At 43.9% G+C, this 24,937-nt stretch overlaps 1 pseudogene; it reads right to left on the bottom strand.

Annotated features, from left to right (window-relative positions):
• Positions 1-24,937, bottom strand: part of LOC135546293 (multiple epidermal growth factor-like domains protein 6) — a 111,201-nt pseudogene that overhangs the window by 85,668 nt on the left and 596 nt on the right.

Raw genomic sequence — 24,937 nt, 5'->3', positions numbered from 1 at the left:
CCATCTGTGTGCAGTGTATTTGAAGCAACCTGATCAATCATGTTTGAAGAATGTACCGTATTAATGTTCAAGATTGAACAGCCAAGCATTTTGTTTGTCACGCCTACAATATGGAGGTGACCTAACAATTCTGAACATACAGAGCTTAATGCACTGATGTTTAGCCCACAGATCTGACCATTAAGATACATCTATGCCTATGTCCCAAAAGGCACCCTATTCCTTACGTAGTCACACCATATATATTCTAATATGTGTAAATAAGGTTGGACTCTATGGATCAGGCCTTAACGATAGCATGGAACACCTACAATGGAACGCCAAGAGCATAACAACTTGAGCTCCCAGTTCTCCCCTTGGCCCCCAGCAGGTCGGCTGTCCATTAAAAAGGAAGCAGACAAACATCTGCTGCCTCTTCAAATGGCCTCTCTAGCTCCAGCTGAGACAACTCTGAACATACAGTACTGTATCTCTTATTTAGATCGGATCAGCCTTCCACTGTGTCTTCCAGTAAGGCAGTTGACCGAGGGGGCTTTGACTCTTCTTCTCACTCCCTAAGAGCCTCTATCCTTCTATCCTCGGCTCTAACACAGGCCCAGTACACCTGGAAAGGCCATTCCGGCCCTACCAATCCACGGCCAATTCACTGGTAATGTGCTGAGGGCTCAGGAACGGAGAATCGGCTCAAGGTGACGGATTGTTAATGGCTTAGACAGAAAGAACCGGTAGATTTCTTCTGTTTTTGCTACATGTTGTTGATTTATATGAGGCGTATTGGAGGCATGTTTTGGAGATTCTTCTCTCCTATGACTGCATCTCCACACACAGGTTGTGAAAGGTAAAGGACAACTAATAATAGAATGGCACTTTTGTTTGACCATGTTTGAACTACCTGTATTGTAATTAGACAGAGGATCCATTCATTAAGCCCGTAGGCTGGCACCAGTTGAGGCTAGGACTGGTTTCAATCAGGTCCTCCAGGATAAGAACCATCAACGCTCAATTTGATCTGGTGTTCCACCTCTACTGAGGGAAAATCAGCGCAGAGCAGATCGATGGGCATATGGTGAATCTCACAGACGATTACCCAGGATCCTCGCCACTAACATGGTAAACACAGCACCTTAATGCACAGAGAGCAACGAGGAATATTTATAGCGTTCAGGCGAGTTCATTTTAGCGTTCAGGCGAGTTCATTGCCATATAGCAGCCATTATGGCCCTAATGATGCTAATGCTAAGCACGTAGCGCACTGGACAGTCAGGGTATGTATGCCTGTCAATTCTAGCTAGAGGCTTCTATCTACACTCAGACACATGGTTCCACAGTCCACACACATCCCACATTTACAGCAGAATCACTTGCAGCTCGTACAATGGGAAAAATATCAATAAAAATGTTGCATTTTATCAGTCATACGATGGAATTATGAGATCTATATCTAAGCAGGGTCAGTTCACTGGAGGGTGGATTTGGGTCTACTGATGCCAGCAGACTTGATCTATCTCTATCAGCTTGGCAATAAGTGAGATCTTGGCCTGGCCAAGTGACCCAAACCCTCTGTTTCGGTCTGGTCCTCACAAAGCCAACTCTGCACCTGCTTTGCATTTGAGGAAGAACTGATCTCTTGACTGTTTGTAACCTACAGAAAAATATGTTTTTTTCCGTAACAACTAACTCTTAGGCTCCGGTGAAGACATACATGGCAGACTGCAGCACGTATTCCGCTATTAACGCCAGACCTCAAACATTAGTGATAATGGAGTCTCTCTCCTGGTGCATGATGGTCCTACGGAGGTGCGGGAGAAGGTCACTATCTTGCAGTAGGAAGCTGGCGGCTTCACGCTAGTCAAAGACCTAAGACCTCTACACCTTCCACATCCTGTCGGTCAGAAAAACACTCTTCGCCGGCAACATCTGTGATATCGCGTGCGGGGGGGGGAGGGGGAACTACGGTGTTATTCTAATTTTAACATAGCAGTTTCAATTGAAAAGCCAAGCCACCTTGCCTGCCTTAGGGCCTCCCAGTGGACCTGGGTTTACACTGCTGAGCAAGCCTTCTCTCACAAAAGCAGATATTCATTACAGCAAAAGAAAACTCAGTCCAGACTCAAACTTCTCGTAAAGATTCTTTGGCACCATTGTAACAATTCAATGTTTTTGCTGCTTTAAATATATACGCTTATGAGGATTCTTGTTTATTTGCTAATGTTTAGTGGATCAATAATCCGGCCCTATTGCTGGCTCCGTCTCTGATGTGTTTGGTAAAGCCTGTCAGGTAGAACCCCCAGAGGTTATACAACTCTGCATCAGGCAATTTGTTCCTACAGAGCTGGAAATAATCTGTGTGCAGTTAGAGTAGGTTGGACAAGTTGGATTACTCCACATTTATTTCTGTCTGCACGTTTTACGAAATATAACTGACAGGCTTATCACCATTTCCAAATTCAATTCTGTGCATTACTTGGAAGATGTAGATGTAGAAGGCAAGTGCCTTACGATTTCGGGATGTTTCTGACTGACCCCAAATGGTATAAGGACAATAGGGTCTAAGTCGCACCAATTATGTTTATAAATAGAAATAGGTAGGCTACCAATGCAGATCCAGATATAATCCAGGTAAACAGTCATTGTGAAACCATAGAAACTCAAAGAGGAACTTGTCTGATGTACTAAATAGGAGGCTAGTAAGAATGTTATTCCAGAGGGAAGTTCATGAAGGTTATACCTGCCTTGTTAATCGCAGCTAATCATGCTGTCAAGTTTTTTGGGGGGTTGGGGGCTGTGTCTAGGGGTGGAGGGGTGAGAGGGTGGACGTCTGTGTCCAGGAGTTCGGACCAGACCTCAAAGCTGATTTGAACAAGAACACAGGTGTTGCCAGCCAACCCACAGGCCGACCTGTCAGTGGTCATCCAACGGTTCCCGCTAAAGCTCGCTACATAAACACATTTCTGTTCAAGGAATCTGGAAGACATTCTTGAATTGGCCCAGAACAAACAATGAAACCTGTGCTCATTACAACCAGATGCAGGGTATTAATCTTGATCCCAAACACAAGCGGGAGAATTAGAATCACTTCAAGCACTTTAATCTGTTAACTAGGTCCTCCAACTTCCATTTAGCAGTCAGACTGATTCAGGAATTGAACCGAGCAAAGACCGGAGGAATTTGGAGCGTAAATGTCGGTTACAGACGAGATTATGTCATCCCTTTGTCAGCTGACAGCAAGCAACTGCAAACCACTTTCCAAGCCCTTTGGGTTTAAAGGCAAATAAGTCTGGTCTTTTGTCTCACAGTCACAAGATCATCAGACCAATAAATGCTCCTGTTACCCAGGAGCCCAAACAAAACACTCAGTTTCCTTCAGAGACTCCTGTGGGAGTGGGACTAACCAGAGAGACACTCCATAGCAGGCAAAAGACTCCGAGAAGAGAGACTGTCCAATCAGTCAACCAACACTCCCACACACACCTGCTGAAGTGAAACAAACTCTCTCACAGACAGTCACAGGCTCTCTCTCTTTATAGAAATCAGTAGAGGAATCCAGGGGAATCTTCTCATCATGTCCACTCTGGTTTTCCCTCTACTCATAATGCAGGGTTTTCAATCCAAGCTTTACAGCTGTGAGACTAACTATTAGCATGTATGGTTAAATAAGAATGGGTATAAATGGGACTTAGGGCACATGACAAAATGCCCCAAGACTACCTAGATACAGTCCACAAGGCTTCATTTCCTCAAGGGCTGATTAAGATTGGAATGTTCGGGTGCATTGTCTGACCAATACTCTCCAGAGCCATATTATACACACTCTCTAGTATACACAGTATGATTCTGTCCAGAGCCATCCAAACATACACATGATCACACATCATCCCAGTCTGAGAAGTGAGGAGAGTCAGGACACCACTAGCAGTTGTCTTCAGTGGTTGTTGATGAACTGCAAGTGTCAGACCTCAGACAGTGCTACTTGACTATGGTCAGGAAGTCTACACACACACACACACACACACACACACACACACACACACACACACACACACACACACACACACACACACACACACACACACACACACACACACACACACACACACACACAGTCTTGCAGAACTAAACTTGTGTACCCTAACCCTAACCCTAACCCCCTAACATGAATTCCTAACCTTAACCCTAACCATAGCTCCTAACCCTAACCCTAAACCTAACCCTAGCTCTTAACCCTAACCCAAAAACCTAACCCTAGCTCCTAACCTTAACCCTAAACCTAATTCTAACCCTAACACTAATTTTAACCTTAACCCTAAACCCCCTAGAAATAACATTTGACCTTGTGGGGACCAACAAAATGTCCCCCGTTGGTTAAAATAAAAATTGTTTGCTATTCTTGTAGGGACTTCTGGTCCCCACAAGTTTAGTTAAACACGTCCACACGTCCACACACGCACGCACACACACACACACACACACACACACACACACACTTGTAAACGCACACAAACATGTACAGATGTGGACACACACACACATACACACGCAGACACACACACAACCACATGTGCACACATTCACACACAGAGAGAGAAATTAGGGAATCCTGGAAAGTAAAAGTCAATGTAGCAGGATGTTAGAGAAATAAACGTGGTTGAGAGGATTAATTTCCTCCAGCTCATAGCCAGATGAACATTATTCAAGCAAGGTACCACAGAAAGAATTCCCTGGGCAATTTAAATGCAGTGAGTCAGCATATTTTTTAAAAGCCATTTATTTCTGTCTGCTAACTAGCATGTCATTAGGAAGAGACTCCAACAGAGAGAGACACAGAGAGCGAGGGAGGGAGGGAGGGAGGGAGGGAGGGAGGGAGGGAGGGAGGGAGGGAGGGAGGGAGGGAGGGAGGGAGGGGGAGGGAGGGAGGGAGGGAGGGAGGGAGAACCTCTGGGAAAGGAGGAAGAGTGTCTTACAGTGACCTTTTTCTCTCTGTATAACTGACAGATCTAGGGGACAATTGAGGACATTAGATGAGCAGTATTAGTATCTTTACAGTGATAAAAACAGAATCTCAGTCAGCCAGACTAAGACCTGGAACCCCAGTCTCTTACTTGAACTTGATAAATGTCATGCTGCGACACCAGAAATGTTTCTGTTTCTAACAGATAAAACAAATCGGATCAAACTCAGATGGGGTGTAGCTATCAGCTGACTTGGAAGGAACATATGTGTGAGAGACATGGTTGCAGTCACCCGAGTTAGCATTATTGTCTCAGCCCCTAACCCCTCTCACCCAGACACACACAGAGCTATCCACACACACACACACACACACACACACACACACACACACACACACACACACACACACACACACACACACACACACACACACACACACACACACACACACACACACACACACACACACACACACACGACTGTGACTCCTTCTGACTACACTAAATGCCAGACATACTATGACTTCCACAGCTCAATCATTTTGCTGCATAATCCACCAACAGCGAGAGAGCAGCAAATTCCCCAGGCACTGTCCATGAAAGTCTTTTCACAAAAACACCCTGAACAAAATCTGGCTTTTCTGGCTAAAACCAGATGTGACCTGTCCCTAGCATGTCATCGTCCCTGCTCATTTCCTGTTTCCTTACTTCCTGCAGACCGACATGTCGTTTCACCAAAGCCCGGCCGTTCTAAAGCGTAACGAAGTGAGACAGAGTAGGGTTCACAAGCGCCGTAAACGGAGCCAATAAGACCGGCCTCGGATGCCTCAGACCTATCATGTGTTTAACACGTTGTGGAGAGCACTGAGGCCGTGGCGGGAGCATCGACCCACAACACATAGCATCAACGCTACAAACTGCAAGGATTACAAACTGCAACGCTGTCACAATCTGAAGGATTACAATTAGAATAGTGCCCTCTGACATCAGTGATTAGAAGCAGGTGGACGATTGGCCCCCACATCGGCGAAGGAGGCGGCGTCGCAGTGTACCGCCACAGCTAGGCGCTCGCGCCAAAGACGGCTCCGTTCAAGAAGTCAAACTTATGAGGAGTGTTGAAAAGGAGGAGGAGGGAGCGAATCGGCAGTTTGTACTGAGTCTCCCTAACGTGCTGGCAGAGCCAGGCTTCAGTTACAGGCTTCTTTCAGTGTGCATTCTCCTTGGTTCCGGGCCTAGAGAGCGTGAGTTGTGGTGAAAACACATAACGCCAGATCCCTGGCCTCTGTAACCCAATAGCCTTTCTCTTTCTTTCCACACTCCCTTACTGTCTGCCTCTTTCTCAGGAGCAAAGCTGATCTCAGTATGAGTAACAGACATTGGTTTTAATGGTCCTTCCACACGCACGGGTGTGCTCACTGTTTCCCGATGTGAAAGAACTCTGTGAACATCACACTTTGCATGTTTGAGGGAATTGGCCTGCTAAATGCTGTGCAGAATCACTTATCTATGAATGTTCTTACATCCAAAATAGCTACTTATGATGAACCTGCACAGCACCTTGCTCAGGCCGATCCTCTTGAATGCGTTCATTGTCTGTATGTATGTCTGTCTGCCTAATGGTTAACGGATATACTTATTCCACATTTTGTCGTGTTATAGCCTGAATTCAAAACATATTTTTCTCTCACCCATCTACCCACAATACACCATAATGACAAAGTCAAAACATGTTTTTAGAAATGTTTGCAAATTTCTTGAAAATTAAATACAGAAATATCTCATTTACATAAATATTCACGCCTCTGAGTCAATACATGTTACAATCACGTTTGGCAGTGATTACAGCTGTGAGTCTGTCTGGGTAAGTCCCTAAGAACTTTGCACACCTGGATTGTACAATATTTACCCATTATTCTTTTCAAAATGCTTCAATTGGTCGTTGATCATTGCTAAACCATTTTCAAGTATTGCCATAGATTTTCAAACTCGGCCACTCAGGAACATTCACTGTCTTCTTGGTAAGCAACTCCAGTGTAGATTTGGTCTTGTGTTTTAGGTTATTGTCCTGCTGAAAGGTGAATTAATCTACCAGTGTCTGGTGGAAAGCAGACTGAAGCAGGTTTTCCTCTAGGATTTAGCCTGTGCTTAACTCCATTCCATTTATTTTTATCCTGAAAACTCCCCAGTCCTTAATGATTACAAGCATACCCATAACATGAGGCAGCCACCACTATGTTTGACACCAGTGACACAAAATCTAAATTTAATCCACTTGAAATTCAATGCTGGAACACAACAAAATGTGAAAAAAAGTAAAGTGGTATGAATACTTTCTCAAGGCACTGTAATAGACTAAGATCGCCCCGCTATAGATCGGTTCAGACCCAAACATATGGGCCTGAGGAACAGACAGTCAACAGGCGCTGTAGTGTACATACCTATCTGTATCACTAACTGTTTCTGTTCCACAACAACCACATGAATATACGGACCATAATATACCATTGCGGGTGAGGCCCTTAGTACATTGGGATGTGGCCCCTAAGGTCCCATAAAGGCTGACTGATTTACCTGTGGCACACTGGCATGAGGTTAGTAATTCATACTTTATATCCAGGGGGTTCCCTGGTGGTTATCTAATGGTTCTCTTGGGGTTCCAGGTGACTCAGGGCTGGGTAAAGCGTGGATAAAGCCAGTCTGAGATCCAGAGAAATGATTGCGTGCCTCCTTGCTGTGTGATGACGATATCCAGACGTGTTCTATACAACACAGACCAGGATTAGGGAACATGGAAGAAAGCAAACATCATAAATCTACATTGGAGAGGTTAGCTCTCTCCCCTCTGTCTATCTATTTCTTCCCCTTTCCCTGTTTCCTCAACCATTGACAAATACAAAATCCACAACAGAATATAAAAGTCTCAACATGATCAAATAATTGTGCCATCTCTCTCATGGTCTGACAATGTGGTCTCTTTAGAATATGTGAAAAAATGGGTGTCACGACTCCGACCGAAGGTGGCTCTCCTTCCCGTTCGGGCGGCACTCGGCGGTCGACGTCGCCGGCCTACTAGCTGCCACTGATTATTTCCTCCCCCTCCTTATGTGTTTATTGAGTGCACCTGTTTTGAGTTGGGTATAATATCAGTGAGGCTTTATTAGTCAGCCGGCCCGCCTGGTTCCTTGTGCGCGATTAATTATTGTGACCTTATGTTTGGTGTAACTTGTGTGCACGTCTGTGGGTTTCGTGTTTTCCCATTTCGTGAGTTTTTCTGAACAGTTTAAGTCCTCCTGTTTGGGGCGTTTGTTTGTTTATACGCCCTGTGTTTTCGTGTGGTTGGCTTATGTTCACCGTTTTTTGTGCATTAAAGTAGCACTCCCCTGAACTCTCTGCTTCCTGCGCCTGACTTCTCACCCACTACACTCAGAATGTTACATATGGTGGTTGGTACCCCTACACATATCTATCTCTGTCACTCGGTATCCTGCACATTGTAAATATGGTATTGGAACCGACCCTGTAAATAGCTTCTTTCTTCCTCCTATTCTTCTTATTTCTTATTTCTTGTGTTTTTGTTGTACCTTATGTTATTTTTTTGTGCTACATCGATATTGATTATTGTTGATATGCATTGTTGGGTTTGGAGCTTGCAAGAAAGGCATTTCAGTGTACCTGTGCACGTGACATTAAGAGCGTGCAACTTGAAATACTATGGTTATATACAGTAGGTCAACATTCTGACATATTTCTAATGATATGGTCCGAAGTCTACCCTACATTCTGCCACCATCGTGTGCCCCTTCACTCAACACTCCTCTCCATCTCCACCATCCAACAGTTTTTCAGACTAGCGGGGCGTGGCTCTCCCTGAGCGACTACAACTGCTGGGTTCATGGCTCCAGGTATGTAACAGAGGTCCAGATCTAAATAAACGTCCTATACACCCACCAAACCTGGTTTGTATTAGTACTGTGGAGTGGCTCCAAGCTCTGACTACAGTGTGTAAAACTTTATGTAAAACGCTTTGAGCACTTGATGGAAAGTGCTATAAATGAAATGAATGATATTATCATTACTAAAATGTAGACTCAGCGATATAACATAGATGCAGAAAGTAAACAGCATAGTGGGTCAATTTCTGCAACAACTAAGAGCGTTGAAGCGTGAGGCTCAACTTCTCCACGGTTTTGGGCCCCTGGCTACCACACCGGAACATGCGAAGATACTGTGTGTGACTGTGGAGAGAGCAAAGTCTTGCATCTTGCTCATCACAATATCTGTGGTGCTGCTCGTGGCATCAGCATTTCACTGAGTTGACAGAGCTGCATCAACCACCTCATGCTTTAACCCAGATACTGGGTACTGGCTTAGGTATACTTTCCACATCATATAAACTAAACAGAATAAAAAAACCTAGCTGCTCAAGCTGTGCTGGTCATTGAGACAACACAACGACTGCACTTATCTAATTCAGGGAGAATCGCCATAGTATTACAACCACCACACTCACATCTTTTTATGTATTTTTATTTTACCATTATTTTACTAGGCAAGTCAGTTAAGAACAAATTCTTATTTCCAATGACGGCCTAGGAACAGTGGTTTAACTGCCTTGTTCATGGGCAGAACGACAGATGTTTACCTTGTGATCTCGGGGATTCATTCTTGCAACCTTTCTAGGTCAAACCAAATCTGAACGCTATGCAGGAGGGAACCAATAAAGCATGGAGAACATTGCACAGCATCCCCCTCCCCAGTCTTCTTGTCCTTAATAGGTTTAGCAGTCAGAAAGCAAAGGCATGGTTCTGCAGGGCTAACTCTACTGCAGCAAAGCGGAGACAGGTAGGACAGGAGCTCTGAGCAACACAGCACAGCTTCATTACTCTGAATGAGTTGACAGAGCTCTTGGCAGGTTGAAGCCTCTCTGCTGACCTGGGACACAAAACCAAGGGAAATGTTCAGAAGCAGAGTGACGCAGAAATAGTTTTGAAAGAAATGTTCACATTTCTAATGCAATACCTACAGTGGGACCTAATGAACACAAACCTGGACTGGGTCTAAGAAGGTGTGGATCATCTTAAAGCCTGTGGCATAGTTCATCTGGTGGACATGGGAATATGGTTTCAGCTCTGATAATCAATGTTCCACTGCTGGAGTGGGAGATATTGTGAAACTAGATGGGAATAACCTTGGAATAGGCTTGGAACATTGGAGCATGTGCGTATGAATGGGCATTGCTTTTAGAAAATATACAAAAAGGGGGAAAAGTCTGTCAGAGAGCTGCATTCAAACACATCCACCAACTCAAAAAGCAGCTCACTTCGATCACACCTTCTATCATAATCACACATTGTATCTATATTTATACAACGGGTGGGTCTAATCCTGAATGCTGATTGGTTAAAAGCACATTCCAGCTGGTGTCTATTCCATAGGTTACCACTGGCTAAATCTATGACGTTAAAATCCCTATTTACTCTGTCCCATCTGACTGCTCAATCCACTGTATCATCACCCAGCCAGGCAATTTATAATCTTAATCTCCACTACAAAAAGCATCTAGATATTATCTGACATTTCTTTTAGACTAATATTTAGTTTTTAACAGCGGAGATTTGTATAAACCTTGCTGTCTTTTTCACCAACATTTGCAACATTGCTTCAATATTCAAATTCCATCTCCAGCTCTCCCATAGTAATGACAGACAGGCAGCGTTTCTCAGCCAGTCGAAATCATGAATCAGCTGGCATCCTTTTTATGTACAGTTGAAGTCGGAAGTTTACATGCACCTTAGCCAAATACATTTAAACTCAGTTTTCACAATTCCTGATATTTACTTCCGACTTCATTGCAGTCCCTGGTTTGAATCCAGGCTGCATCACATCCGGCTGTGATTGGGAGTCCCAAAGGGTTGTGCCCAATTGGACCAGGTTTGGCCGGGATAGGCCGTCATTGTAAATAAGAATTTGTTCTTAACTGACTTGCTTAGTTAAATAAAGGTTATGGTTTTTTACAATCACTGTGGCACTAATTTCAGAACCTTGATGTTATTTTTCAAAACTCTAGACACAAAACTCACAAAACAAAAGTTTTAGGATAACGAGATCCATTGACACCAATTACATTGGAACACGCACCAATTAGATTACATTATCTATGGATGTAATATTTCATCATCATTCTCTATCAGACACTGTTTCTATGGTCCCACTTTTCCAGACCATGTTTTCAGATTTGACATTACTGTACACTCACTGGCCACTTTATTAGTACTGGGTAGGACCCCCTTTTTCTTCCACAACAGCCTAAATTATTCACGGTGTTGTACGTTAAGAGATGCCCTTCTGCACACCACTGTTTTAAACGGCTGTTATTTGTGGCCTTTCTGTTACCTTTAATGAGTCTGGACATTCTCCTCTGACCTCTCTCAGTAACAAGGTATTTTTGCCCACAGAACTGCCGCTCACTGAATGTGTTTTGTTTATCGCACCATTCTCTATAAACTCTAGAGACCGTAGTGCGTAACAATCCCAGGAGGGCAGCTGTTTTTGAGATGTTGGAACTAACATTTCCGTCACCAACAATCATACCAAGGTCAAAGTTGCTTAGATTACGCATCTTGCCCGTTTTAATGTTTGGTTGAACAACAACTAAAGCTCTCTAATCTATATACTCTATATATTGAGTTGCAGGCTGCCACATGACTCGCTGTTCGAAGGAGCAGGCTATTTGCGTTAACATGCAGGTGTACCTAATAAAGTGGCCGGTGAGTGCATGTATGCAGGCCCTTGTAATTGCTTTTCCAATACTGCCAACTCGTTACTGATGATTGATTTCACATTGTGGTACGAGTATATAGTGAAATGAGTGGTATCCACCTACAACAACCTAGCGATAACATGGAGCTGGCAGGTGATCCAGGTCACAATCAAGCAGTGGGAGGAGGAAGACGTGGTGGTCAAAGGAATGGCAGGAGACAAGCACCTCTTCTGAGAGGTGGTCGTGGGCCTCGTTTGAGAGGTGTGGGGGAACATTCTAGAGGACAAGGTCACGGACCAAGCACCTCTTCTGAGAGGTGGTCGTGGGCCTCGTTTGTGAGGTGTGGGGGAACGTGGTAGAGGACAAGGCCACGGACCAAGACAGCGGCAGCAACAGCAAAGAGTGTCCAATGAAATACGAACAATAGTTGTAGACCAGGTCGTAAATCATGGCATGACAATGGCTGAGGCAGCAACAATGATTCAACCAAACCTCAGAAGATCAACAGTGGCCTTAATCATCAGAACTTTCCGCAATGAGAACCGGTAAGTTTTCAGCATGCACTAAACATTCGGCTACTCTCAACTGTCACATGGCTGTACACTGCATGCCAATGTGTACCACAGAGTAGGTGATGTGACTAAATGTGTTCTTACTATAATTTTCCCTGCAGAATTGAGACTAGGCCAAATAGGGGAGACAGAGGCAAAATTCTGACTGACCAACAAGAGTGGGCTGTGGTCAGTTTGGTTCGGGGCAGAAATTATATTCGCCTTACAGAAATTCAGCAGCACATCTTGGCCATTGACGACATGTTCAACAACGTGAAAGCCATCAGTTTGCTGATTATTGCACGCATGCTGAAAAGGCACCAAGGTCTCTAAAACAACTATACCGTGTGCCTTTTGAAAGAAATGCAGATAGAGTGAAGCAACTGAGGACTGAGTATGTTCAGTTTCAAGATGCCAAAAATTCTACATCAGACGGGCTTCAACCTGGCAAAAACAAGGAGGAGAGATCAGAATTTCATTGGCCAGCGGGCAACTATCCAAGTACCTGGACAATGCGGGGCCAACATCACCATGTGTGGCTATATCGGAAGATGGTGTGGTGAGATGCCGACCTTGTATTGGATCATAACATGCAGCTCTCCTTGTAACCTTCCTTGGTGAGCTAAATCAGGTCAGTAGAGCTGATGGCATGAACTATGTCATTGTGTGGGATAATGTCAGGTTCCACGATGTTCAAATGGCGCAAGCATGGTTTCAGGCCCATCCTCAATTTACCACCCTGTACTTACCCCCACACTCTCCTTTCCTTAACCCGTTTGAGGAATTTGTCTCCACATGAAGGTGGAAGGAATATGATAGACGTCCTCACGAACAAGCCGCCCTTCTCCAGCCATGGATGATGCATGCAATGACATCACAACAGACCAGTGTCAGGCCTGGATTCACCCGAAGATTCTTCCCAAGATGTTTGGCTAATGAAAACATCCATTGTGATGTGGATGAGAACCTGTGGCCAAATCCACAAGACAGGGTTGATGGAAATATAAAAGTCCAGTAATCAATCCTTTGTTTTGTGATTTACAGTAAGCCAGGTGAGGAACACTGCAGTGATGTTTTACAGTAAGCCAGGTGAGGAACACTGCAGTGATGTTTTACAGTAAGCCAGGTGAGGAACACTGCAGTTGATGTTTTGCTGAAGTTTTTTTCTTTTCTGTAGCTAATTATTTTAGCTTTGATTCAAAGAAACCTATGTTGTGATTTTTATTGTATTTCATCAATAAATGTCAGATTTTGTTCAATGATTCCACTGTCTGTAGTATTCTCTACTAGTCATTTTACAGTGATGTATTTATGTATAGCACCATAATGAAACATGTATCACATATTTTGTACAACAATATTTTGTCATGCCCTGACTGTAGAGATCTTTTTATTTTCTATGTTTGGTTGGTCAGGGTGTGACTAGGGTGGGAAACTCTATGTTCTGTTTTGTCCGGGTATGGTTCTCAATCAGGGACAGCTGTCTATCGTTGTCTCTGATTGGGAATCATACTTAGGCAGCCTTTCTCCTTTGATATTTGTGGGTAGTTGTCTTTGTTATAGTGGCCTGTATAGCCCTAGTAAGCGTCACGGTCGGGTTTTTTTGTTTCTTGATTTGTTGGCGACATTATAATAAAGTAAAATGTACGCTGACCACGCTGCACCTTGGTCCGGTCATTTTCAAGACGATTTTCGTGACATTTAATGATTGTACGAACAACTACACAGTGACACTATCGGTATCTTGTGTGTGGGTGATATAAACTAATGTTCCTATGGTTTTTCAAGATAAATTAGTTATTTGAACCAATGATTCTGCAAGTGCAAGGTTTCTTTAAAGAAATGAATGCAAGTGATGACAGTTGTGAGTTTTCTGCCGAGTTTTGAAAAATGACCAAGGTTCTGAAATTAGTGCCAAAGTGAATGTAATTTTTTTTTTTTTAATTATGAAAATATATTCTTATTTGAATAGGTTGGTAAACCCACTATAAAAGTGATAATATCCTCTCCAGCCAGAAGGATTAAAGTGATAACGTCCTCTCCAGTCAGAAGGATTAAAGTGATAATGTTCTCTCCATCCAGAAGGATTAGTGATAACGTCCTCTCCAGTCAGAAGGATTAAAGTGATAACGTCCTCTCCAGCCAGAAGGATTAAAGTGATAACGTCCTCTCCAGTCAGAAGGATTAAAGTGATAACGTTCTCTCCAGTCAGAAGGATTAGTGATAACGTCCTATCCAGTCAGAAGGATTAAAGTGATAATGTCCTCTCCAGCCAGAAGGATTAGTGATAACGTCCTCTCCATCCAGAAGGATTTAAGTGATAACGTCCTCTCCATCCAGAAGGATTAAAGTGATAATGTCCTCTCCAGTCAGAAGGATTAAAGTGATAACGTCCTCTCCATCCAGAAGGATTAAAGTGATAATGTCCTCTCCAGCCAGAAGGATTAGTGATAACGTCCTCTCCATCCAGAAGGATTAAAGTGATAATGTCCTCTCCAGTCAGAAGGATTAAAGTGATAACGTCCTCTCCATCCAGAAGGATTAAAGTGATAATGTCCTCTCCAGCCAGAAGGATTAGTGATAACATCCTCTCCATCCAGAAGGATTAAAGTGATAACGTTCTCTCCAGTCAGAAGGATTAGTGATAACGTCCTCTCCAGTCAGAAGGATTAAAGTGATAATGTCCTCTCCAGCCAGAAGGATTAGTGATAACGTCCTCTCCATCCAGAAGGATTTAAGTGATAACGTCCTCTCCATCCAGAAGGATTAAAGTGATAATGTCCTCTCCAGTCAGAAGGATTAAAGTGATAACGTCCTCTCCATCCAGAAGGATTAAAGTGATAATGTCCTCTCCAGCCAGAAGGATTAGTGATAACGTCCTCTCCAGCCAGAAGGATTAAAGTGATAACGTCCTCTCCAGCCAGAAGGTTTAAAGTGATAACGTTCTCTCCAGTCAGGATTAAAGTGATAACGTCCTCTCCAGTCAGAAGGATTAAAGTGATAACGTTCTCTCCAGTCAGAAGGATTAGTGATAACGTCCTCTCCAGTCAGAAGGATTAAAGTGATAACGTCCTCTCCAGCCAGAAGGATTAAAGTGATAACGTCCTCTCCAGCCAGAAGGATTAAAGTGATAATGTCCGATCCAGCCAGAAGGATTAAAGTGATAACGTCCTCTCCAGTCAGAAGGATTAAAGTGATAACGTTCTCTCCAGTCAGAAGGATTAGTGATAACGTCCTCTCCAGTCAGAAGGATTAGTGATAACGTCCTATCCAGTCAGAAGGATTAAAGTGATAATGTCCTCTCCAGCCAGAAGGATTAGTGATAACGTCCTCTCCATCCAGAAGGATTTAAGTGATAACGTCCTCTCCATCCAGAAGGATTAAAGTGATAATGTCCTCTCCAGTCAGAAGGATTAAAGTGATAACGTCCTCTCCATCCAGAAGGATTAAAGTGATAATGTCCTCTCCAGCCAGAAGGATTAGTGATAACGTCCTCTCCAGCCAGAAGGATTAAAGTGATAACGTCCTCTCCAGCCAGAAGGTTTAAAGTGATAACGTTCTCTCCAGCCAGAAGGATTAAAGTGATAACGTCCTCTCCAGTCAGAAGGATTAAAGTGATAACGTCCGATCCAGCCAGAAGGGTTAAAGTGATAACGTCCTCTCCATCCAGAAGGATTTAAGTGATAACGTCCTCTCCAGTCAGAAGGTTTAAAGTGATAACGTTCTCTCCAGTCAGAAGGTTTAAAGTGATAACGTTCTCTCCAGTCAGGATTAAAGTGATAACGTCCGATCCAGCCAGAAGGATTAAAGTGATAATGTCCTCTCCATCCAGAAGGATTAAAGTGATAATGTCCTCTCCAGTCAGAAGGATTAAAGTGATAACGTCCTCTCCATCCAGAAGGGTTAAAGTGATAATGTCCTCTCCAGCCAGAAGGATTAGTGATAACGTCCTCTCCAGTCAGAAGGGTTAAAGTGATAACGTCCTCTCCATCCAGAAGGATTTAAGCGATAACGTCCTCTCCAGCCAGAAGGATTAAAGTGATAACGTCCTCTCCAGCCAGAAGGTTTAAAGTGATAACGTTCTCTCCAGTCAGGATTAAAGTGATAACGACTCTCCAGCCAGAAGGATTAAAGTGATAACGTCCTCTCCATCCAGAAGGATTAAAGTGATAACGTCCTCTCCAGCCAGAAGGATTAAAGTGATAATGTCCAATCCAGCCAGAAGGATTAAAGTGATAACGTCCTCTCCAGCCAGAAGGATTAAAGCGATAATGTCCGATCCAGCCAGAAGGATTAAAGTGATAACGTCCTCTCCAGCCAGAAGGATTAAAGCGATAATGTCCGATCCAGCCAGAAGGATTAAAGTGATAACGTCCTCTCCAGCCAGAAGGATTAAAGTGATAATGTCCGATCCAGCCAGAAGGATTAAAGTGATAACGTCCTCTCCAGTCAGAAGGATTAAAGTGATAACGTCCGATCCAGCCAGAAGGGTTAAAGTGATAACGTCCTCTCCATCCAGAAGGATTTAAGTGATAACGTCCTCTCCAGTCAGAAGGTTTAAAGTGATAACGTTCTCTCCAGTCAGAAGGTTTAAAGTGATAACGTTCTCTCCAGTCAGGATTAAAGTGATAACGTCCGATCCAGCCAGAAGGATTAAAGTGATAATGTCCTCTCCATTCAGAAGGATTTAAGTGATAACGTCCTCTCCAGTCAGAAGGATTTAAGTGATAACGTCCTCTCCAGCCAGAAGGATTAAAGTGATAACGTCCTCTCCAGTCAGAAGGTTTAAAGTGATAACGTTCTCTCCAGTCAGGATTAAAGTGATAACGTCCGATCCAGCCAGAAGGATTAAAGTGATAATGTCCTCTCCATTCAGAAGGATTAAAGTGATAACGTCCTCTCTAGCCAGAAGGATTAATGTGATAATGTCCGATCCAGCCAGAAGGATTAAAGTGATAACGTCCTCTCGAGCCAGAAGGATTAAAGTGATAATGTCCGATCCAGCCAGAAGGATTAAAGTGATAACGTCATCTCGAGCCAGAAGGATTAAAGTGATAATGTCCGATCCAGTCAGAAGGATTAAAGTGATAACGTCCGATCCAGCCAGAAGGATTAAAATTATAACGTTCTCTCCAGTCAGAAGGATTAAAGTGATAACGTTCTCTCCAGTCAGAAGGATTAAAGTGATAACGTCCTCTCCAGTCAGAAGGATTAAAGTGATAACGTTCTCTCCAGTCAGAAGGATTAAAGTGATAACGTCCTCTCCAGCCAGAAGGATTAAAGTGATAATGTCCGATCCAGCCAGAAGGATTAAAGTGATAACGTCCTCTCCAGTCAGAAGGATTAAAGTGATAACGTTCTCTCCAGTCAGAAGGATTAGTGATAACGTCCTCTCCAGTCAGAAGGATTAAAGTGATAACGTTCTCTCCAGTCAGAAGGATTAGTGATAACGTCCTATCCAGTCAGAAGGATTAAAGTGATAATGTCCTCTCCAGCCAGAAGGATTAGTGATAACGTCCTCTCCATCCAGAAGGATTTAAGTGATAACGTCCTCTCCATCCAGAAGGATTAAAGTGATAATGTCCTCTCCAGTCAGAAGGATTAAAGTGATAACGTCCTCTCCATCCAGAAGGATTAAAGTGATAACGTTCTCTCCAGTCAGAAGGATTAGTGATAACGTCCTCTCCAGTCAGAAGGATTAAAGTGATAACGTCCTCTCCAGCCAGAAGGATTAAAGTGATAACGTCCTCTCCAGCCAGAAGGATTAAAGTGATAATGTCCGATCCAGCCAGAAGGATTAAAGTGATAACGTCCTCTCCAGTCAGAAGGATTAAAGTGATAACGTCCGATCCAGCCAGAAGGGTTAAAGTGATAACGTCCTCTCCATCCAGAAGGATTTAAGTGATAACGTCCTCTCCAGTCAGAAGGTTTAAAGTGATAACGTTCTCTCCAGTCAGAAGGTTTAAAGTGATAACGTTCTCTCCAGTCAGGATTAAAGTGATAACGTCCGATCCAGCCAGAAGGATTAAAGTGATAATGTCCTCTCCACCCAGAAGGATTAAAGTGATAATGTCCTCTCCAGTCAGAAGGATTAAAGTGATAACGTCCTCTCCATCCAGAAGGGTTAAAGTGATAATGTCCTCTCCAGCCAGAAGGATTAGTGATAACGTCCTCTCCAGTCAGAAGGGTTAAAGTGATAACGCCCTCTCCATCCAGAAGGATTTAAGCGATAACGTCCTCTCCAGCCAGAAGGATTAAAGTGATAACGTCCTCTCCAGCCAGAAGGTTTAAAGTGATAACGTTCTCTCCAGTCAGGATTAAAGTGATAACGTCTCTCCAGCCAGAAGGATTAAAGTGATAACGTCCTCTCCATCCAGAAGGATTAAAGTGATAACGTCCTCTCCAGCCAGAAGGATTAAAGTGATAATGTCCGATCCAGCCAGAAGGATTAAAGTGATAACGTCCTCTCCAGCCAGAAGGATTAAAGCGATAATGTCCGATCCAGCCAGAAGGATTAAAGTGATAACGTCCTCTCCAGCCAGAAGGATTAAAGTGATAATGTCCGATCCAGCCAGAAGGATTAAAGTGATAACGTCCTCTCCAGTCAGAAGGATTAAAGTGATAACGTGATCCAGCCAGAAGGGTTAAAGTGATAACGTCCTCTCCATCCAGAAGGATTTAAGTGATAACGTCCTCTCCAGTCAGAAGGTTTAAAGTGATAACGGTCAGAAGGTTTAAAGTGATAACGTTCTCTCCAGTCAGGATTAAAGTGATAACGTCCGATCCAGCCAGAAGGATTAAAGTGATAATGTCCTCTCCATTCAGAAGGATTTAAGTGATAACGTCCTCTCCAGTCAGAAGGATTTAAGTGATAACGTCCTCTCCAGCCAGAAGGATTAAAGTGATAACGTCCTCTCCAGTCAGAAGGTTTAAAGTGATAACGTTCTCTCCAGTCAGGATTAAAGTGATAACGTCCGATCCAGCCAGAAGGATTAAAGTGATAATGTCCTCTCCATTCAGAAGGATTAAAGTGATAACGTCCTCTCTAGCCAGAAGGATTAATGTGATAATGTCCGATCCAGCCAGAAGGATTAAAGTGATAACGTCCTCTCGAGCCAGAAGGATTAAAGTGATAATGTCCGATCCAGCCAGAAGGATTAAAGTGATAACGTCATCTCGAGCCAGAAGGATTAAAGTGATAATGTCCGATCCAGTCAGAAGGATTAAAGTGATAACGTCCGATCCAGCCAGAAGGATTAAAATTATAACGTTCTCTCCAGTCAGAAGGATTAAAGTGATAACGTTCTCTCCAGTCAGAAGGATTAAAGTGATAACGTCCTCTCCAGTCAGAAGGATTAAAGTGATAACGTTCTCTCCAGTCAGAAGGATTAAAGTGATAACGTCCTCTCCAGTCAGAAGGATTAAAGTGATAACGTTATCTCCAGTCAGAAGGATTAAAGTGATAACGTCCTCTCCAGTCAGAAGGATTAAAGTGATAACGTCCTCTCCAGTCAGAAGGATTAAAGTGATAACGTCCTCTCCAGTCAGAAGGATTAAAGTGATAACGTTATCTCCAGTCAGAAGGATTAAAGTGATAACGTCCTCTCCAGTCAGAAGGATTAAAGTGATAACGTCCTCTCCAGTCAGAAGGATTAAAGTGATAACGTCCTCTCCAGTCAGAAGGATTAAAGTGATAACGTTCTCTCCATCCAGAAGGATTAAAGTGATAACGTCCTCTCCATCCAGAAGGATTAAAGTGATAACGTTCTCTCCAGCCAGAAGGATTAAAGTGATAACGTCCTCTCCAGCCAGAAGGATTAAAGTGATAACGTTCTCTCCATCCAGAAGGATTAAAGTGATAACGTTCTCTCCATCCAGAAGGATTAAAGTGATAACGTTCTCTCCAGTCAGAAGGATTAAAGTGATAACGTCCGATCCAGCCAGAAGGATTAAAGTGATAACGTTCTCTCCATCCAGAAGGATTAAAGTGATAACGTCCGATCCAGCCAGAAGGATTAAAGTGATAACGTTCTCTCCAGTCAGAAGGATTAAAGTGATATCGTCCGATCCAGCCAGAAGGATTAAAGTGATAACGTTCTCTCCAGCCAGAAGGATTAAAGGAGGGCAGCAGCTCAGGCCAAGCAGCCATGTTCAGCCAGTTCTCACTGAGAGGGACACTGTTTCTCTGTGTGGAGTCAAATGCATAAAAAGGTCAAGGATTAAGTTTAGAAGTTGTGTAATTAGTGTAATTTTTTCTACTTTGTCTTCTTGGGCTTAACAACACCCGTGCCAACATATCCTCCAAACACCGGCTTCTCTGGCATGATCACTTCAGAATATTCTTTAATATAATATTACACTAATTACACAACTTCTAAATCTAATCCTTTTTTATGCATTTGACTCCACACAGGGAAACAGTGTCCCTCTCAGTATGAACTGGCTGAACATGGCTGCTTGGCCTGAGCTGCTGCTCTTTTTGAATCCTTCTGGAAAAGAAAAGAGGATAAATCTACTCCGAGGTGGAGGAAGGAAAGATGTTAAAGGGGAGAGGAGGAATAAGAGGTCAAAGCTCAGCGCCAGCTGTGCCACCAGAGACCCTGGGTTCGCGCCCAGTCTCTGTCGTAACCGACCGCGACCAGGAGGTCCGTAGGGCGTCGTCGGGGTTAGGGAGGGTTTGGCCGGGAGGGATGTCCTTGTCTCATCGCGCACAAGCGACTCCTGTGGTGGGTCGGGCTCAGTGCACAGTAACCAAGGTTGCCAGGTGCATGGTGTTTCCTCCGACACATTGGTGCGGCTGGCTTCCGGGTTGGATGAGCGCTGTGTTAAGAAGCAGTGCGGCTTGGTTGGGTTGTGTATCGGAGGACAAATGACTTTCAACCTTCGTCTCTCCCGAGCCCGCACGGGAGTTGTAGCGATGAGACAAGATAGTAGCTACTAACAATTGGATACCGCGAAATTGGGGAGCAAAAGGGCGGTAAAATTCAACAACAAAAAAAAGAGGTCAAAGCTGCTGTGTTCACAGGGGGAACCGAATCACAGGATGCTAAAAACCTTGACTGAAAAGAGTCAGGCTTATCTGTGTCCTCCTTCCCTGTCACCTGATTATTGTGTGTGTCCCTATGTTGTTCAACCTTCCCTGAAAACCCAAGCAGCTCTTTCCAAACAAACGAGAGGGACAGCCACCAGAAACAAACACTGATGTGTCCCTGTGAAATGTCACAGCCGGAGGAAGAGCAACAAAGAGAGCCCCTGGCAGGACCTTCCTCCTGCTGTGTGTGTGTGTGTGTTTGTGTGTGTGTGTGTTTGTGTGTTTGTGTGTGTGTGTTTGTGTGTTTGTGTGTTTGTGTGTGTGTGTGTGTTTGTGTGTGTGTGTGTGTGTGTGTGTGTGTGTGTGTGTGTGTGTGTGTGTGTGTGTGTCCATGCATGAGCATGGGAAGGGGTTGTAACTAATTGTTCTCTGTTCTCTCTTGGCGGGAGTCTTCCTTAGAACATCAACTAACAAGCGTTGTCCTCTCGCTTTTGGCCGGATGACAGAGTGTTAGGGGTCAGAGGGTCAGGGAGAAAGGAGAGCAGACCAAGAGATGTTCATGAGAATGTTAAAAACAGGAAGAATAATTCTGGATCATGTTACTTGTAACAGATCATGTTCCAGTCCACATTCCACTAGTATGCTTTCACCTAAGGTAAATATTCTTTGGGCCTGGACAATAGAACTGTACTTGCTTCATAGTTGGAAAACAAGTTGCTAAGGGGGTTCAATCGTGATTGCTTGCTGATTAGCTTGAATAAACATGAACTATGAAGGATGGACCATTGAATGTTGACGGAATACCAGTCATTAGCCCATATTCACAAAGTGTTTCAGAGTTGGAGCTGGTCTAGGATCAGGTTCCCAACTGTCCATATAGTCTTATTCATTATGATCTAAAAGGTCAAAGATCCTATTTCCGCACTCTTACTCTATGAGAAGACTTTATGTGGATACGGGCCCTGGTGTCCAGACAGGCAGTGTCTGTTCCATCTGTGAGAACCTCAAACTGCACACGCCCTCATTATCAATCAACCAATCAAATGTATTTATAAAGCCCTTCCTACATCAGCTGACATCACAAAGTGCTATACAGAAACCCAGCCTAAAACCCCAAACAGCAAGCAATGCAGGTGTAGAAGCACGGTGGGTAGGATCCAGCTTGCAGACTGGAGGACAGAGGACCGAGGCAGGGCTGAGTTAGCCCCCTAGTGCCTGGGGCACCAGCCTTCAAAGGACCCCTTTTCTCCCAGAGTGCACTTCTGCCACCTCTAATTACCCAGCAACCCCCATCGAGTGGCCAATGCCGATCGCAGCCACAGGAAAGGCAAATGTATGTTGTTCAAAGTGAAAGCACAAGGTCTGCACTGCGTCCATTAGAACATTAACAGTATGCTCTCCTTTAAGGATAAACATGTAGGTCAGTCTCTAGAATACAACCATGGCAAGATGTCCACAACATGTTCTCTTCCTCTGACTCCGTGATGACTCACTCACCATACTGGCAGCGTGTTCCTTGGAAGCCTACAGGACACTGACAGATCTGGTCACCTCCCTCATCACACCTTCCCCCATTGAAGCAGGTATTAGCAGCACACACCCCTGTAGAGCACCAAGCACATCAGTCATTTCAGTAGCACCTGCAAATGCTCAGACACATCATGGGCATGACAACACATGATCAATTCATTTCATATGTATCGATAGCGCTACATTATTCCATAGATACATGTGTTAATATGAAAATAATATCCAGTGTTTGTCTTTGAACTCACGGTGCAAACATCCCCTCTCCTTGCCCCTCTGTGTCCACCCAGGGCAGCACCTGGTCACACTGTGCACATCCATACTGTACACCTGCCTGTAGGCTGTGTAGTAGCCTGTTCTGCAGAAAGGAAATGACATACAGGTGAAGGATCTGAATTTGGTCACCCTGCTGGAGGAGAACTTTCCTGCAATGGAGGAAATGTTAAACTTGTAGTGTATTTGAGGTTTGAAAAGGCTTCGGAAGTTTGTAATTTCCACTTTGAAATGTCAGACTTGATTTTCCCTCAAACCCTAAAAAAATATCCATTATTTATAATCCACATAACAATTCAAATTTCCTGTGGCTGCAGGACTATTTTCCTGCTGTATGAAACTGGCTCAAATGAAGATCCTACATCTGTATGAGCCCAGTTATGATAGGAGAGACTCAGTACAACTATCCAACAACAACAACAGGGTATTGGAGAAGATGTGCCACTCACCTCCTTTCGTAGCCAACACACCAGCGGTGGCCAGTGCAGCCTTGCTTCCAGACCTTGACCATCCGAGTGAAGGCCTGGACACAAGGCTGGCGTGCACCCAGCATGGACAACTCCTGCTCCGCACACACATTAGGCCTGCAGAGACACAGAGAGGATGGTTCAGTCTGTAACACTTTACATTAAGTTGCTTGTATACCTGTGTAGTAACACTATAATTACTCTGGATACAAGGGCTACATTGGTATATACCATGTTGTTGTCATCAATTTAATCATTGATTTACAACGGAGTAAAAATGGAGATGAGCGGTTTAGATATCCGTCAAGTGATTAGTGAGACACAGGACAGGAGAGGGTCAGGGTTGAGGCTCATGAGAGAGTTGCTACTCTTCCCCTTCTGACACACGAGTTGCTGACCCTCATCACGAACCACCCAGCAGCTCCAGACCCTCCAGCGTCTTGACAGGTGCCCAGCGTGTTCCCCCCAGATGAGGTGTGTGTGTGTGTCACCAGGGAGCACGCCGACACAGGGGAAACACTGACACAATCCAAGAGGAAGCAGATGCACACATTCCAACAGACACAGTAATAGACATTACCTAGATGTGCTATCTTATGTCTATTCACAGCACCAGAGACCTGGGAAATTAGCAATTGGATTGAGTTCAGCAATGACAATTGGCCATTGTTAGGAGTATCTCATTGTTTAGCTCAAGGCACACTATACAGCTTGTTCATTACCTGCTGTGGCTCCATAATGTAAAGTAAAAATAATTATATCCGCATCTGTAGTCTGGGTTTTGGTCTGTTCTCCTTTAGAATTCCCTCGACTCATGTTCTCAAATACTCTGCTAGACTTGGACAGTGTTCCACATACCCAATAAACAACCAATGAAACCCTCCAGGCAATACCAGTTTACAATCTCATAAGAGAAAACATGTCAGAATGTGTGTGTGCTTGTATTTGTGTGTGTGCGTGCATTACTTGGTGCATGTCTGTCTGTCCGCCAACGAAGATGCTAAGGGAATCAGCAGCTGAACAACTGAATATCTACATACCATAATAAATATATCAAAATGTTTTCGGAACAGGGATCTATAACACACTTTTGTCCAAAGGTGTATTTCTGCATCTGCACACACCATCTGGGTTCAATAGACAGCAGTCTAGGTTAATTAGCTGAGAGAAGTATAAGACTCCTACATGAAAAGACACTCCTGCATGCGCTTCCTGCACGCGCTCATTCTTTTCGGGAAGTCTCGAGAGAAATGCACATTCCTTTACATCCTCAGTATAATAGTGGTCATGTTTGCAGGGTAAAGTATAGTATGGTACATTTTACGTGAGGTGCACAAAGAGCGACGCCTAGAGGACAAATGCATCCAGTTGACTGTTGT

This window comes from Oncorhynchus masou, chromosome 9 (assembly GCF_036934945.1).
Source record: "Oncorhynchus masou masou isolate Uvic2021 chromosome 9, UVic_Omas_1.1, whole genome shotgun sequence".
NCBI lineage: Eukaryota > Metazoa > Chordata > Actinopteri > Salmoniformes > Salmonidae > Oncorhynchus > Oncorhynchus masou.
Note: the sequence above shows the minus strand (reverse complement) of the source record. Positions and strands in the feature narration are given on the sequence as shown.